At 40.3% G+C, this 13,663-nt stretch overlaps 1 pseudogene; it reads left to right on the forward strand.

The window, feature by feature from the left end:
* The window catches only part of LOC123404889, a 32,408-nt pseudogene extending 27,523 nt beyond the window's left edge, over window positions 1-4,885 (forward strand).
* Window positions 4,886-13,663: the final 8,778 nt, after the last annotated feature.

A 13,663-nucleotide genomic window follows, 5' to 3' on the forward strand; every position in this document is an offset into this window, starting at 1 on the left:
TTGCTTCCCAAGCGATACCAGGGAGTTAGTGATTGGGGATATATGGTTAAATTTATACATGGATGCTCCAAAAAGAAATATATCTGAAACAATCCCTCACATGTCGTTAAATTTGTACTCTAGAATTTTCTATAGATATGTTTTTCTAATCATGTAGTTCAACCACTACTACGATACTTCTTAAACCATTGGTTTTAGAGATATCTAACATTGATTTGTATAAAACTATATGATTTATAAAAGTATAAAAATGTATTTTATTTTCAAAGTAAACATTAAATTCAGGGCAATGCATGAGTATTTTTCAATGATATACATTACAAATATATAATAAAATAATAATACAACTTATATTTATGTGGTTGAGTATGCTAATTAAGTAATGAAAAATTATACTCTTAACATAGTAGTATGATAAGTATTAATTTTTAGTATAAGATATGTATATATCAATTGGAATAGGTGACTTCATTTAAAAAAAAATTGGAGCTATGCCACCTCAATTTTAAACTCTGTTCAGCAGGGTGGAAGTGAACCTGAGAAGGCTGCTTCAGAAGGCCCCTCGGCAGCGAATCTGGCTAAGCTTGCCCATGTAGGTGCAGCTCCTCTAATCTCATTAGGTTTCCACGATGCTCCGTTTATGTTCAACGCTTGGGCAGACTATATGTTCTGTAACTTAGCTTGAGAAGGAAGACACAGATTACATGTGAATCTTTTTGCTGTTGTTAAAAGAATGAATGTAAGGAAAATTAAGTGATGGAGTTTTCTTTGCTTTGTTTTGTTTTTGTTCAGTTTTAACAGATGGTAGCTGATGAGTATTCTCTATTTAATCTTTATCATTTTTGGCTGGTACGTGCTGGCACTGACAGCCCCCAATTGCAGTACATATCCACAGCCATAGAGCTAGTGGAGCAGCTTGGAGCTGAAATTACACTTGAAGGAGTATCAAGGTACTAGTGTGTTTCTGTGTTTTCAGATGCCCTAGTTTTGTACGCCTTTTGCGAATATTAATGTTAGACTGTGGTATAGCCTGCAATCTATGTTCCATCTAAGATTTGTTGAGGACCCATAATTTTAGAACGAAACCTAGCTGGTATCTGACAAGATCATAAGTTTGCATCCCTCAAAGTTGTACTTAGGTATAAATTGTTATATATGAACCTCATCTCTGGCTCCTATTTTATCCTGCCAAGGGACCAATCGTAAATCGTGCTCCAGAAGTATTTTGCATGATGGCAAACTCCGGACGTGGCACTATCACAGTTTGTTGCGGCTTTCTTTAGTTGATTGTGTGTTTGAGCAATACAACTCTCAAGAACGAATGAGTTGCCGTTCTGAATGCTTTTACATACTGGTGTTATGAGAAGGGGCCCAAAATTTGTAGGAACTCGTTAATTTCAACACCAGTATAGTTTTTCCCTTGCATATCCGTTTCTAAGTGTGCGCTGGCTGGCGTACCCTTAAAGAGGATCCATGCTCCCTTACTCAACGAAGTCATGGCAATCTGGATACTCTTTTTTATTTTGGATTTGTTTGCAAGTTGTTCATGAAAACCTGGATACTGTATATGTAATACACTTCTTACTTGCCAAAAGAAACCTATTACAAGGTTCAGAGTATAGTTTATGTGAACTTGTTCCATTGCTCTTCATTTTGATAATGAGAATGCCTGGTCATAGTAATGTCTCGAGCATAGCAAGTTACCTTTCGCTGTTTATGTGTATCTCCCCATGACCAGAACATGTTTATTCATGCATTTTTTGCTTTATTCAGGGTTTCAAAAGCTAAGCTCAGTGAGTATTCAGAAAATATTGAAGCACTAGCTGCCACACTCGCTGCTCCTGTGGTATGTTTTTTATCATGTTGATTCATATTTATGCTTTCTCCACACTCTGTTTGAACTGGTTCCTCAGATCAGTACATGCCGCCATTACTCATATAGTTTAGCTTCCATTACTATCTTTTGGACGCAGACAGAAAATGAAGATCCGGTTGATGAGATCAAAGAAGAAAGCTCTTGTAAAAGAGAAACGGCTGTGAGTCCAATATCCTTATCAGCAGGATTGCGAAGGAGATCAATGTAAGTAAAATCTTGCCCCTTTTTATGTAGTTCTTTTTCTTAAATTTTTTTTGAACCGGGATATCCCCCTTACAACTAATAAACTAATGGATGCAAATAAGTAGGGCTCAGGTGGAAGGTCATACAAGCAGTCACGATAGAAAATAAAGAGATACTGGAGCGCCTATTAAATTGGATGCAGAGGCTCATGCTCACATTGAGAAGCATAGGCACACACCCCTTTTTTGGCAAAGTTTCTCGTCGACAGAAGTCTCTGGCTTAATGCTCTCACTATCTGTTATCCGCACAAACAACCAATTTATTGATTTGTTCATTGACTGATCTCACTAATTTTTCTGTGATGAAGTGTAAGTATGATCAACGCTATGCTTGATCATTACCATCTTCTGGTGATATTTTTTAAGACCTAAGCATGTAACATTCAGGGTTGTACAAGATGAACAAATGGATATTTGGTGGCTGTCCTCTTACTATGTTGGATTTCTAACCGCACAGGGACCTGCAGGACAGTCTGATAGACGAAATGGTTGATTTAGCACGCCAGCTGAAGGAAAGTAGCCTCGTAGTGAACCAATCCGCGCAAGATACAACGAAGGTAGGTTTTTGTGGATGAAGTTCCCTCAGCTCCCTTTCTGCTGGATCTATTGATTTTTACTAAGAGAGCTCACTTGCTGGGTACTACTGTGCAGATCCATGATTCCACTGAGAGAACCATGGAGCATAGCTTGGGGAGCACCCGTAGCGCAACGACGCGAGCCTCTGAGGTCTACTCTCTGGCCTGCAAGACAACCTGCTTCCAGTGGTTGCTCATCTTTCTCATGACATGGATGTTCGTCATGATGGTTATGGTGGTTATGCGATTGTACAATCTTCTAAATGATTCTTCTGAGAGTCGCGCTTCGGTACAACCCCCCTCACAATACGTACAAAGGACAATATAGTCTTTTCACAAGGTATTCTCAATTTATATGTATAATACCCACTACGGACAATATAGTCTTTTCACAAGGTATTCTCAATTTATATGTATAATACCCACTACAATACCGACCGCAGCAATACAATAAGACAGTGATCTGACTAAAATGAATAAAATGCGCATAAGACAGTGATCTGACTAAAATGAATAAAATGCGCCATACGATGGATTCGAACTCTGAACCTCTAGGTTAGAAAGGATAATTGCTAACGAGTAGACTGAACAAGCTTTGGTGACTTGGACGCGCCCGTGAAGAACTACTACTCAGAATCTGAGTAGATTTTGGCTCTCTTTATTTCCTCTTGGAAATCACAAAGAAACTTCTACAACGCAAATAATGTCTGAAAATCCGAAATTAGTTTGAACAACTCTAACAAACTTTTTAAAACTTTTTTTAAAAGATGCCTTTTTTATACATTTTTATTATCCTGAACATTTTCTGAAAACACATATTTTTCAGAATTTAGAGAACAAAACTTGTTAATGTGAACATTTTTGATATTTTTATTTAACGAGCGAACAATTTCTATAAACCCGGAAATCGTTCAAATCAAGGATGGATGCCTATCATTGCAAGCCAACGTGGTTGCAAAAAATGCGGTCACTTTAAGAATGTCCAAAAATAAAACATGTACAACGAATGGTATTAAGGTAGGGCGAGAAAATTCTATTTAAAAACATAGTGTTCCCTCACAAGGTTGTTTTTCTCTTGTTATTTTCTACTGAGCATTTTTTTCAAAGAACACTCATTGATAAAGATGATGGAGTTACATCGCAAGTTGACTTTTAGCTGGTTGACCATTGACTTTTAGATAATTTTTTAAAAATATTATAATTCATAATTCAAGCAATTTCACAATAAATTTCAAAAAAAATTACCGGATTTGAAGAAAATTCATTGATCTGAAACAGATTGTAAAAAACAAAATCAATTTGGAAAACATTTCAGAGATTAAAAAAAGTTCATAATCTTTTTTGGGATTTTTTTTGCAAAATTTAAGAAAAGTTCATCAATTTTAAAAAGGTTTATTGATTTTCAAAACATCATCAATATTATAAAAAAACAAAGATTTTCAAAAAGTTCGCTGGTTTGAGAAATGATTCACGAATTTAGAAAAATACTTCATCAATTTTGGAAAAAAAAACCTCACCAAATTTGAAGAAAATATGTTTAATTTGAAAAAAAAATTCATTCATGAGATAAAATCATGAGTTTTAAAATTTTCACGAATTTAGAAATGAAAAGTAAACAAAAAAAATTTAAAGAAGAAAATAAAGAATGAAAGTAAACCAAGCAGGGAATAGTGCGTTCTCACAGTATTACATAGGAGTAGAAAAATTGAATGTCATCGTGGCCTTGTAGCCCAGTTGGTTAGCGTCGCCGTGCCAATTCGTTTATGAGCTTGGTTTAAATACTACTACACACATGATTTTTTTGCGGTTTATAATAAATAAATAAAGTGTACAGAAAAAATACATTGTATACGCAAATATGATCATCCTGCCCTTTCTTACCAAGAGGCATCGGCCAATCTAAACCGTTCTTGTGTTTAGGGGGGTTGTACCGAAGTAGAAGTGTTCTTCTGAACATAAACACGAACGGGTGTTCTGGAATGAGCATTGCTTCTCACCATCATTATGCAGTTCGCTGAAGAAAGATGCATCGGCGCTCTGTGCACCAGGTAACTGTCAAGTTTGAGAGAACTTTGAATATTGTGGCTTGAGAACAGCCTAGCTAGCTAGTGAATATTTACTACGCATTGATATATTAGATTTACTATGCTCTTATATTTCTTTACAGAAGGAGTATTAGTCAAGAGTATTGAAAACATTTTTTGTCCTTGTTTTCATTTTTGCTCTTTGGTCATAAATCAGATGTCATATTGGCTTATGCATTACTAACCCTGTTGTTAAACGGTCATCCAAAACAACCGAATAAAGAATGCGACCATTTCCAAAAGGTTGTATCTAGAGTCCATAAATTATTGTACTTCCTTCATTCTTAAATATAAGTTTTTTTAGAGATTTTACTAGTGACTACATACGGGGCAAAATGAGTCAGGTTACAAGCCACATGGACAATTCTCCATAACAGGAGTGCAAAACTATGACTGGAACAAGTGTTGGATAGTTGCTTCATTGTCACAAAAACAATATTTTGGGCCACCACTCCTCTAATATGTTTGGGAATTATCCTTAGTTAAGACCACTCCTCTACACAGGTCCAAAAGGATATCTTAACCCCTCAGCAGGACTTTCAAATTCCAAACGACTTTTCTCCGAAAAACATGATTGCCATTTACCATGTCCGCATACATGGACTTAAACAAAAGCATCACGGAACTATGAAGTTGCTGCTGGAAAGCATCGGTCTCCTGAAACAAATTAACATCTACCAACGACTGGACCATGTGTAACCAATCAGTTCCTTTATTACCTGATAAGAGTCTGGTGAAAAGTATCATGTTTCCATTGCACAATGTTATACAGTGAAGGGCACTGCTCGTCCGTCAACAACTAAGTGTGAGCCCTTACTAAGAAAAAGTCTTCCTTGACATTTAATAGACCCTTTGAGAATGGTGAATTTGTCGGTTTTACTGTCACTTGAGACAGTTTCTGAATGCGGATATTTGTTGAAGCAACTCCGGCCAGACTACATTTGCATTTGAAATTTAAACAACCATTTGTTGAGTAAATACTTAATTATAGATTCCACATCCACTCCAAGATCATCCTGGTCCTTTGGTCTGCGAACAATGCCTTACTTAGTTAATTAACATTTCCTCTTTGTTCATCATGTAGCCAGAGAAAATGAGATATGTAATACTAGCTTGAATCTTTTCACCACATTAGGTATTTCAAAGAAGGACAAAACATCGGTACATAATGAGCACTGTATTGATAAGAACAAGTCAAGTCATTCCCCATATGGCAACAATTTTCCCTGTCATCTATTGATCTTTTTTCTCAAACAGGTCTTTGATAGAACCCGTAAATCATCTAGGTTAGATAGATCACGGTAGTAGTCATAGCTTTACCTTGTCCCGAGTTGGCTGAGCTCCCGCCGGTCTCCATCGGTGCGGTAGCGACGACGGTGATGACAGAGAAGGTCTAGCGTGGTAGCGGCGGCGGTGAGCTTCCCGTCGCTTCAGCGCTACACTCTAGATCGGATTAGGGTTAGGAGTGGGGAACTAGTGGCGACGGCGAACCTCGTAACTTGTGCCATGGTCCCCACCTCCTCTATATATAGCACTGCGCGACAGGGGACCACCAGCCTTGCTTGGGCTGGACGCCCCCGATCAGGGCGCGGGTCAAGGTTCCAATGGGCCGTTGGGCCCATTGAAGGAGAGATGAATCTAACATTCTCCCCCTTGATCTCATCATATACTTTTAACTTTACTCGTTTCGTAACAGATCAATACATAGGGCATGTTTCATCGTCACAGCTCAATTGCCGATAGAATCAGACAGCCACAACGCACCTCTCTGTTTTGAAACAAATTCTTTAACCTTGGGCCCTTTATTGTTTGGAAATTTTAGACTATACCATAAAATCCATGTCGACTGTGTGTTCTCCGAACACACTGGGCGGTAAGCCTTTAATAAGCAGATCTGCAAACACTTGTCTGTTGCTTTTATGCTTCAAGCATTTCTTCATAATTCCGGAGTTTCTCCTTTACAACACATAACTCTATGTCAGTGTGTTTGGCATCAACACTTGACTCGTTGTGATAGGAGCGAAAAAAACTTAAAATGGTTATCGACGTTGTCAACCATTATCAACTCCGGGTACAGGTAGCCTTAACCATTTTGCCTCTCCCTCAGCCTCATATCAAGCTATAACATATCATTGCATCACATTGATGACAATTGTTTCACTCATTTGGAGATTTTCCACGCAAAACTCTGAGTATGAAAGTTAGCGACAATTGTGGATTTCGTTATACATTTCACAAGTCCTGCCTTTGTACTCACAATCTTTTGAGAGCACTTATTTCTTTCAGCATGAGGCCGATATCTTTGACTCCATTCCATTGATTTATATATGTACTGGACATTGCCAAAACAACCCGGATATATACGTGAACTGTGTCAGGGTAATATATTGAGCTTCCAACAGCTGAAGCATATGGTACCATATCGGTTTACAATCTTTTCTTATCAACTTTTGAAACACCATAGTTTCTAGTTCCATTACCCTTGACTATAAGAACAGGCGTAGGTTTTCTCACATGCATACTTTAGAGATCTAGCTATCTTAACATGTCCATGCGACATTCCTAATACCCCCTTTTATTCTTTTGAACTTTGAGGACAAGAACTTCTTTTCTCCTCCTATAGTAGATTGACATCACCACTAGCAAGTAGGACGTCATCCACATGCACAGGAATTGGGAAACGAATTTCCCATTCTATAACTTTGCATGCATATAATTGTCCTCTCATTTTCTTTGCACAAAATCTTTCGATTTAAGTCATGTTTTACACCTTTAGATATTTCCTTTGGAGTCACATTTGCCTTGTAGACCCTTCATAAAGTCTATGTTAGTGAAATTCAAATGGTGGAATTTTACTAACATAGACTTTATGGTAATCACAAGTATCTGATTTTCACATTCCGAGAGACCATCAAAATCTCAGGTACTGGCACCTCTTTCATATGGGGTTGTCGTTCCTCTGTCATTGCCAAGAGACAAATAATTCTATAGTCACCCATTTCCAAAAGGCAATAGATTTTACAGGGACCTGTATCACAAGATCCCTTGTAGAGCTAACAACAGGTGTTGTATAGGTCATACAACATGCTCCCCCAGATTACTCCATCTTCACTAAAGAAATGGCGTATCTTCAAACTTTATCATTTGGGTTTATTCTGTTAAAACTTTCTTCTTTATGGCACTTTAAGCACCATTGTTGTATTCCTTAGTCTCCTTTCGAAACTATAAAAGATCCAGAAATACAACTGTTTCTTTTCTTTAGGGGTATCATAATGACGATATTATAATGACTGTCGTACTCCCCTTGACAATCACATTCTTCATTAATGGATCACTTTAGATGCATAATGTGCATCACATCATCTAAAGTACATAGGAGTCATGAAATACAATGTATTTCATATCTCTTTCTTCCCCTCGAAATGTGGCAAGAACTTTTCTGCCACAATTTCAAAACCCATTCACAGCTCTTGTGAATTGAGGAACTTCGATTATCTAGTTCATTCATCTTATCACTTCATGCAAAATGAAGTTATATGTTAACTAGTATGTGAGTACTTTTTCCTCATTTCATTTCAGAAACTCAACAGAGTTCTTTATAATTGTCACTTTTGCAAGTCACACTTGCATATCATTCTTGTCTTTAGGTTCGTTTGTTACTTTTATCCTCTTTGGATTTATTGATTTCTTAATGACCGTTACACATAAGGTGTACGGTCGATACTAGGACAGCTTAATAGCTACTCCATACTTTTCTCCCATAGTGGGACACATTAACCGCACATGAGTCATAATAGCTTTCTCCTGTCATACAGGATAAGTCCTTTACCAAAATTTCTCCCGCTATACACGGATTGTTGACATAATACAATGTCAACTTTATCCAGTTACGCAGGTATTTTCCCAGACTTTTCCCGCCATGCGGGTAATTCCCTATAAGGGACATAAATGCCATAATTAGCTCTTTTAATTGCATATTGAATCACCAAATTCAGAAATAAATCTGAATTATCTTTGACACACATGCTTGATCTGACGTTGGTCAAATTAAACATGCATGTTGCTTGTTTCATCTCAATCATGTTGACTGAAAAAGGAGACTTCTTCATAGAGAGTACATGAAAGACATTCGTCAACCAAGACTCTCAATGATCTATCTCTTTTCTTTTATTGAATTAATATCCAAGAGTTCTTTTCTTTTGAAGCCATTCTTTAGAGAGAACATATTCCCTCAAGTTATGACCTTTCTTGTACATATTTCAACAGAAAACACATCTACCTCGTGGCTCTGATACCATTGATAGATCCCGTGGATCGTCAAGGGTAGATGTGTTCGGTGAGAGTAGTAGTTTATTACCTTATCCCATACTCGATGAGTTCCCTCCGGTGTCCATCGTCATGCGGTAGCGACGGCGGTGATGATAGAGAAGGTCTAGCGTGGTAGCGGCGGCGATGATCTTCCCGTTGATTCAGCGCTACCCTTTAGATCGGATTAGGGTTAGGAGTGGGGAACCAGTGGCAGCGGCGAACCTCGTAACTTGTGCCATGGTCTCCGCCTCCTCTATATATAGCACTGCGTGATAGGGGCCCACCAGCCTTGCTTGGGCTGGAAACCCCCGATCACGGCGTGGGTCAAGGTTCCAATGGGCCGTTGGGCCCATTGAAGGAGAGATGAATCTAACATTCTCCCCTTTATCTCATCATATATACTTTTAACTTTACTCATTTCGTAACAGATCAAGACATAGGGCATATTTCATCGTCACAGCTCAATTGCCGATAGAATCAGACAGCCACAACGTACCTCTATGTTTTGAAACAAATTCTTTAACCTTGGGCCCTTTATTGTCCGGAAATTTTAGACTATACCATAAAACCCATGTCGACTGTGTGTTCTCCGAACACACTGGGCGGTAAGCCTTTAATAAGCAGATCTGCAGACACTCGTCTGTTGCTTTTATGCTTCAAGCATTTATTCATAATTCCGGACTTTCTCCTTTACAACACATAACTCTTTGTCAGTGTGTTTGGCAAAAACTTAAAATGGTAATCGATGTTGTCAACCATTATCAACTCCGGGTACATGTAGCCTTAACCATTTTGTATGTCCCTCGGCCTCATATCAAGCTATAACATATCATTGCATCACATTGATGACAATTGTTTCACTCATTTGGAGATTTTACACACAAAACTCCGAGTATGAAAGTTAGCGACAATTGTGGATTTTGCTATACATTTCACAAGTCCTGCCTTTGTACTCACAATCGCTTGAGAGAACTTATTTCTTTCAGCATGAGGCCGATATCTTTGACTCCATTCCATTGATTTATATATGGACTGGACATTGCCAAAACAACCCGGATATATACGTGAACCGTGTCAGGGTAACATATTGAGCTTCCAACAGCTGAAGCATATGGTACCATATCCGTTTGCAATCTTTTCTTATCAACTTTTGGAACACCATAGTTTCGAGTTCCATTACACTTGACTATAAGAACAGGCGTAGGTTTTCTCGCATGCATACTTTAGAGATGTTTCTTAGCATGTCCATGCGACATTCCTAATACCCCCTTTTATTATTTTAAACTTTGAGGACAAGAACTTCTTTTCTCCTCCTGCAGTAGATTGACATCACCACTAGCAAGTAAGACGTCATCAACAAGCACATGAATTGGGAAACGAATTTCCCATTCTATAACTTTGCATGAATACAATTTTCCTCTCATTTTCTTTAACCCAAGACAACATCTGATTCTTTTAACTTCAAATGTCACTCTCTAGAGACTTGGTCTAGTCCATAAAAGACTTCTTGAAGCAGTATTCCTTGTGATCTTTACTTTCATCTGATGTTACTCAGATCATGATGTCGATCATGATGTACCACTAACACTCATTATTATCTATTCATTTTCTTTCCACAAAATCTTCCGATTTAAGTCATGTTTTACACCTTTAGATATTTCCTTTGGAGTCATTTTTGCCTTGTAGACACTTCATAAAGTCTATGTTAGTGAAATTCAAATGGTGGAAACTTCGATTATCTAGTTCAACATCTTATCACTTCATGCAAAATGAAGTTATACGTTAAGTAGTATGGGAGTACTTTTTCCTCATTTCATTTCAGAAGCTCAACAGAGTTCGTTATAATTGTCACTTTTGCAAGTCACACTTGCATAGCATTCTTGTCTTTAGGTTCGTCTGTTACTTTTATCCTCTTTGGATTTATTGATTGCTTAATGACCGTTACACATAAGGTGTACGGTCGATACTAGAAAAGCTTAATAGCTACTCCATACTTTTCTACCATAATGGGACACATTAACCGCACATGAGTGATCATAGCTTTCTCTTGTCATACAGGATAAGTCCTTTATCAAAATTTCTCCCGCTATACACGGATTGTTGACATAATACAATGTCAACTTTACCCAGTTACGCAAGTATTTTCCCAGACTTTTTCCGCCATGTGGGTAATTCCCTGTAAGGAACATAAATGCCATAATTGGCTCTTTTGACTGCATATTCAATCACCAAATTCAGAATTAAATCTGAATTATCTTTGACACACATGCTTGATCCGACGTTGGTCAAATTAAACATGCATGTTGCTTGTTTCATCTCAATCATGTTGACTGAAAAAGGAGACTTCTTCATAAAGAGTATATGAAAGACATTCGTCAACCAAGACTCTCAATGATCTATCTATTTTCTTTTCTTGAATTAATATCCAAGAGTTCTTTTCTTTTGAAGCCATTCTTTAGAGAGAACATATTCCCTTGAGACATTTTCTGAATGCGGATATTTGTTGAAGCAACTCCGGCCAGACTACATTTGCATTTGAAACTTAAACAACCATTTGTTGAGTAAATATTTAATTATAGATTCCAGATCCACTCCAAGATCATCCTGGTCCTTTGGTCTGCAAACAACGGCTTACTTAGTTAATTGAGATTTCCTCTTTGTTCATCATGTAGCCAGAGAAAATCAGATCTGTAATACGAGCTTGAATCTTTTCACCACATTAGGTATTTCAAAGAAGGACAAAACATCGGTAGATAGTGAGCACTGTATTGATAAGAACAAGTCAAGTCATTTCCCATATGGCAACAATTTGCCCTGTCACCTATTGATCTTTTTTCTCAAACAGATCTTTTGTCCTTTTCCATTTCTTATTTGAGAATTTCCAGAAACGAACTTTGGTACCAAGGCAATAGAATGGGAAAAATCTTGACTTGCACCCAAATAACTCCTTATATTTGTCCTCAACCTCCTTAGTCCGACTGAAGCAGGATATCTCACTTTATGGATTATTTTTCTTTTTTAGACCAAAAGGTTGCTCAAAATGCATAAAAGGAGTTTCATATTCCTTTCTTCATGCTGGGTTCCATGAATATGGAAGTGCCATTCACACACCGAAGAATGGTTATACCACCTGTTATGACCGGTTTACATTACAACCGGAGAAGGCCCACTTAAATAGAGCTGGCCTAGTTATCTTATAGTATTAGAGACTTTGCCCAGTTTATTATGTTTGTTAGCCTAGAGAAGTTATATATACTCATGTGAAGGACACCTTTTGGATTTAAGCAAGATCAATCTATTTTGATTGGCTCCTAGAAGGAGCCGGTGCCCTAACCCTAGCCGCACTAACTCTCTCTCTCTCTCTTGCGACCACGGCGCCACAGCGCCGTCGGCCGTGCCAACCGGCTCACCATCCACCGCAGCACCCCTACAACTCGCGAGCACGCCCTGGTAGGGAAGTTGTTCCTACCAATTTGGTATCAGCTTGCACAGGTTCGGCCATGTCTGCCCCTCCGCCCGCTTCCAGCCTTCCGCCGGCGTCCGCCCCACCGCTGCTGGCCACCACGTCGATGGCTACTTCGGCCACCGTTGCAGCCGTCACCGGCCCACCTCCCGCGGCCGCCTTGCCTCCATTGCTCCCGGTCGACCTGGTTCTCTCCCCCGTGGAGATTACCGCTGCGCTGCTGGAGCTCGGCCACGCCGTGGCGGGCATCCGCGCGCTCCTCGCGGGGAACCCTGTGCCGCACCAGCCGGCCGCGGCCTTCTTCCCCCTGTAGCGCCTCCACCAAGCCTCGCGATGGCGCAACACCTGGGGTCCACCTCCGCGCTGAGTGGGCCGCCTCCGACCCCGGGCGCACCCATCTAGGAGGTGAGGTTCCCTCCATCGCCGTCCCCGCTCCCGTACTGGCTCACCGAGCTCGTCTACACGCCAACCCGATGCAGCCGTCTCTACCAGTCCCAGCCGTGGTGCACCCGGCCGAGCTACTCGCTAGCTATGCCGGACCGATGGGACCCTATGCTGGCATTGACGGCCCCCTGTTCCACGGCGGGCCACTACAACCCGTCCACCCAGGTCAGTTGGCGCCACTGCTCCGCGCGGCCGAGCCGCCGGTTGCGGACAACACCCGCCGCGTTTCTCCAAGATGGAGTTTGCCACCTAGGACGGCACCGGCGACCCCCTGAACTAGCTCAACCAGTGCGACCAGTTCTTCCGGGGGCAACGGACGATCGCGTCCCACCGCACCTGGATCACCTCGTATCACCTCCGGGACGCGACACAGACGTGGTACTATGCCCTCGAGCAAGACAAGGGCGGGATGCCGCCGTGGGAATGCTTCTGCGACCTGTGCTTTCTACGATTCCGGCCACCCGTCCACGGCAGCAAGCTGGCGGAACTCAGTCGCCTTCCGTTCCTCTCCTCGGTGCAGAATTTTACCGACCGCTTCCAGTCGCTGGCTTGCCATGCTCCTGATGTCTCGGCCCTCCAACGGGCCGAGCTCTTTGTCGGCGGCCTTCTCGACCATATCAGCGTGGACGTCGAGATGCGGGGACCACGGGACCTCCAGACGGCCATGTACT

The sequence above is a fragment of the Hordeum vulgare genome, chromosome 6H (genome assembly GCF_904849725.1).
Source record: "Hordeum vulgare subsp. vulgare chromosome 6H, MorexV3_pseudomolecules_assembly, whole genome shotgun sequence".
Lineage (NCBI taxonomy): Eukaryota > Viridiplantae > Streptophyta > Magnoliopsida > Poales > Poaceae > Hordeum > Hordeum vulgare.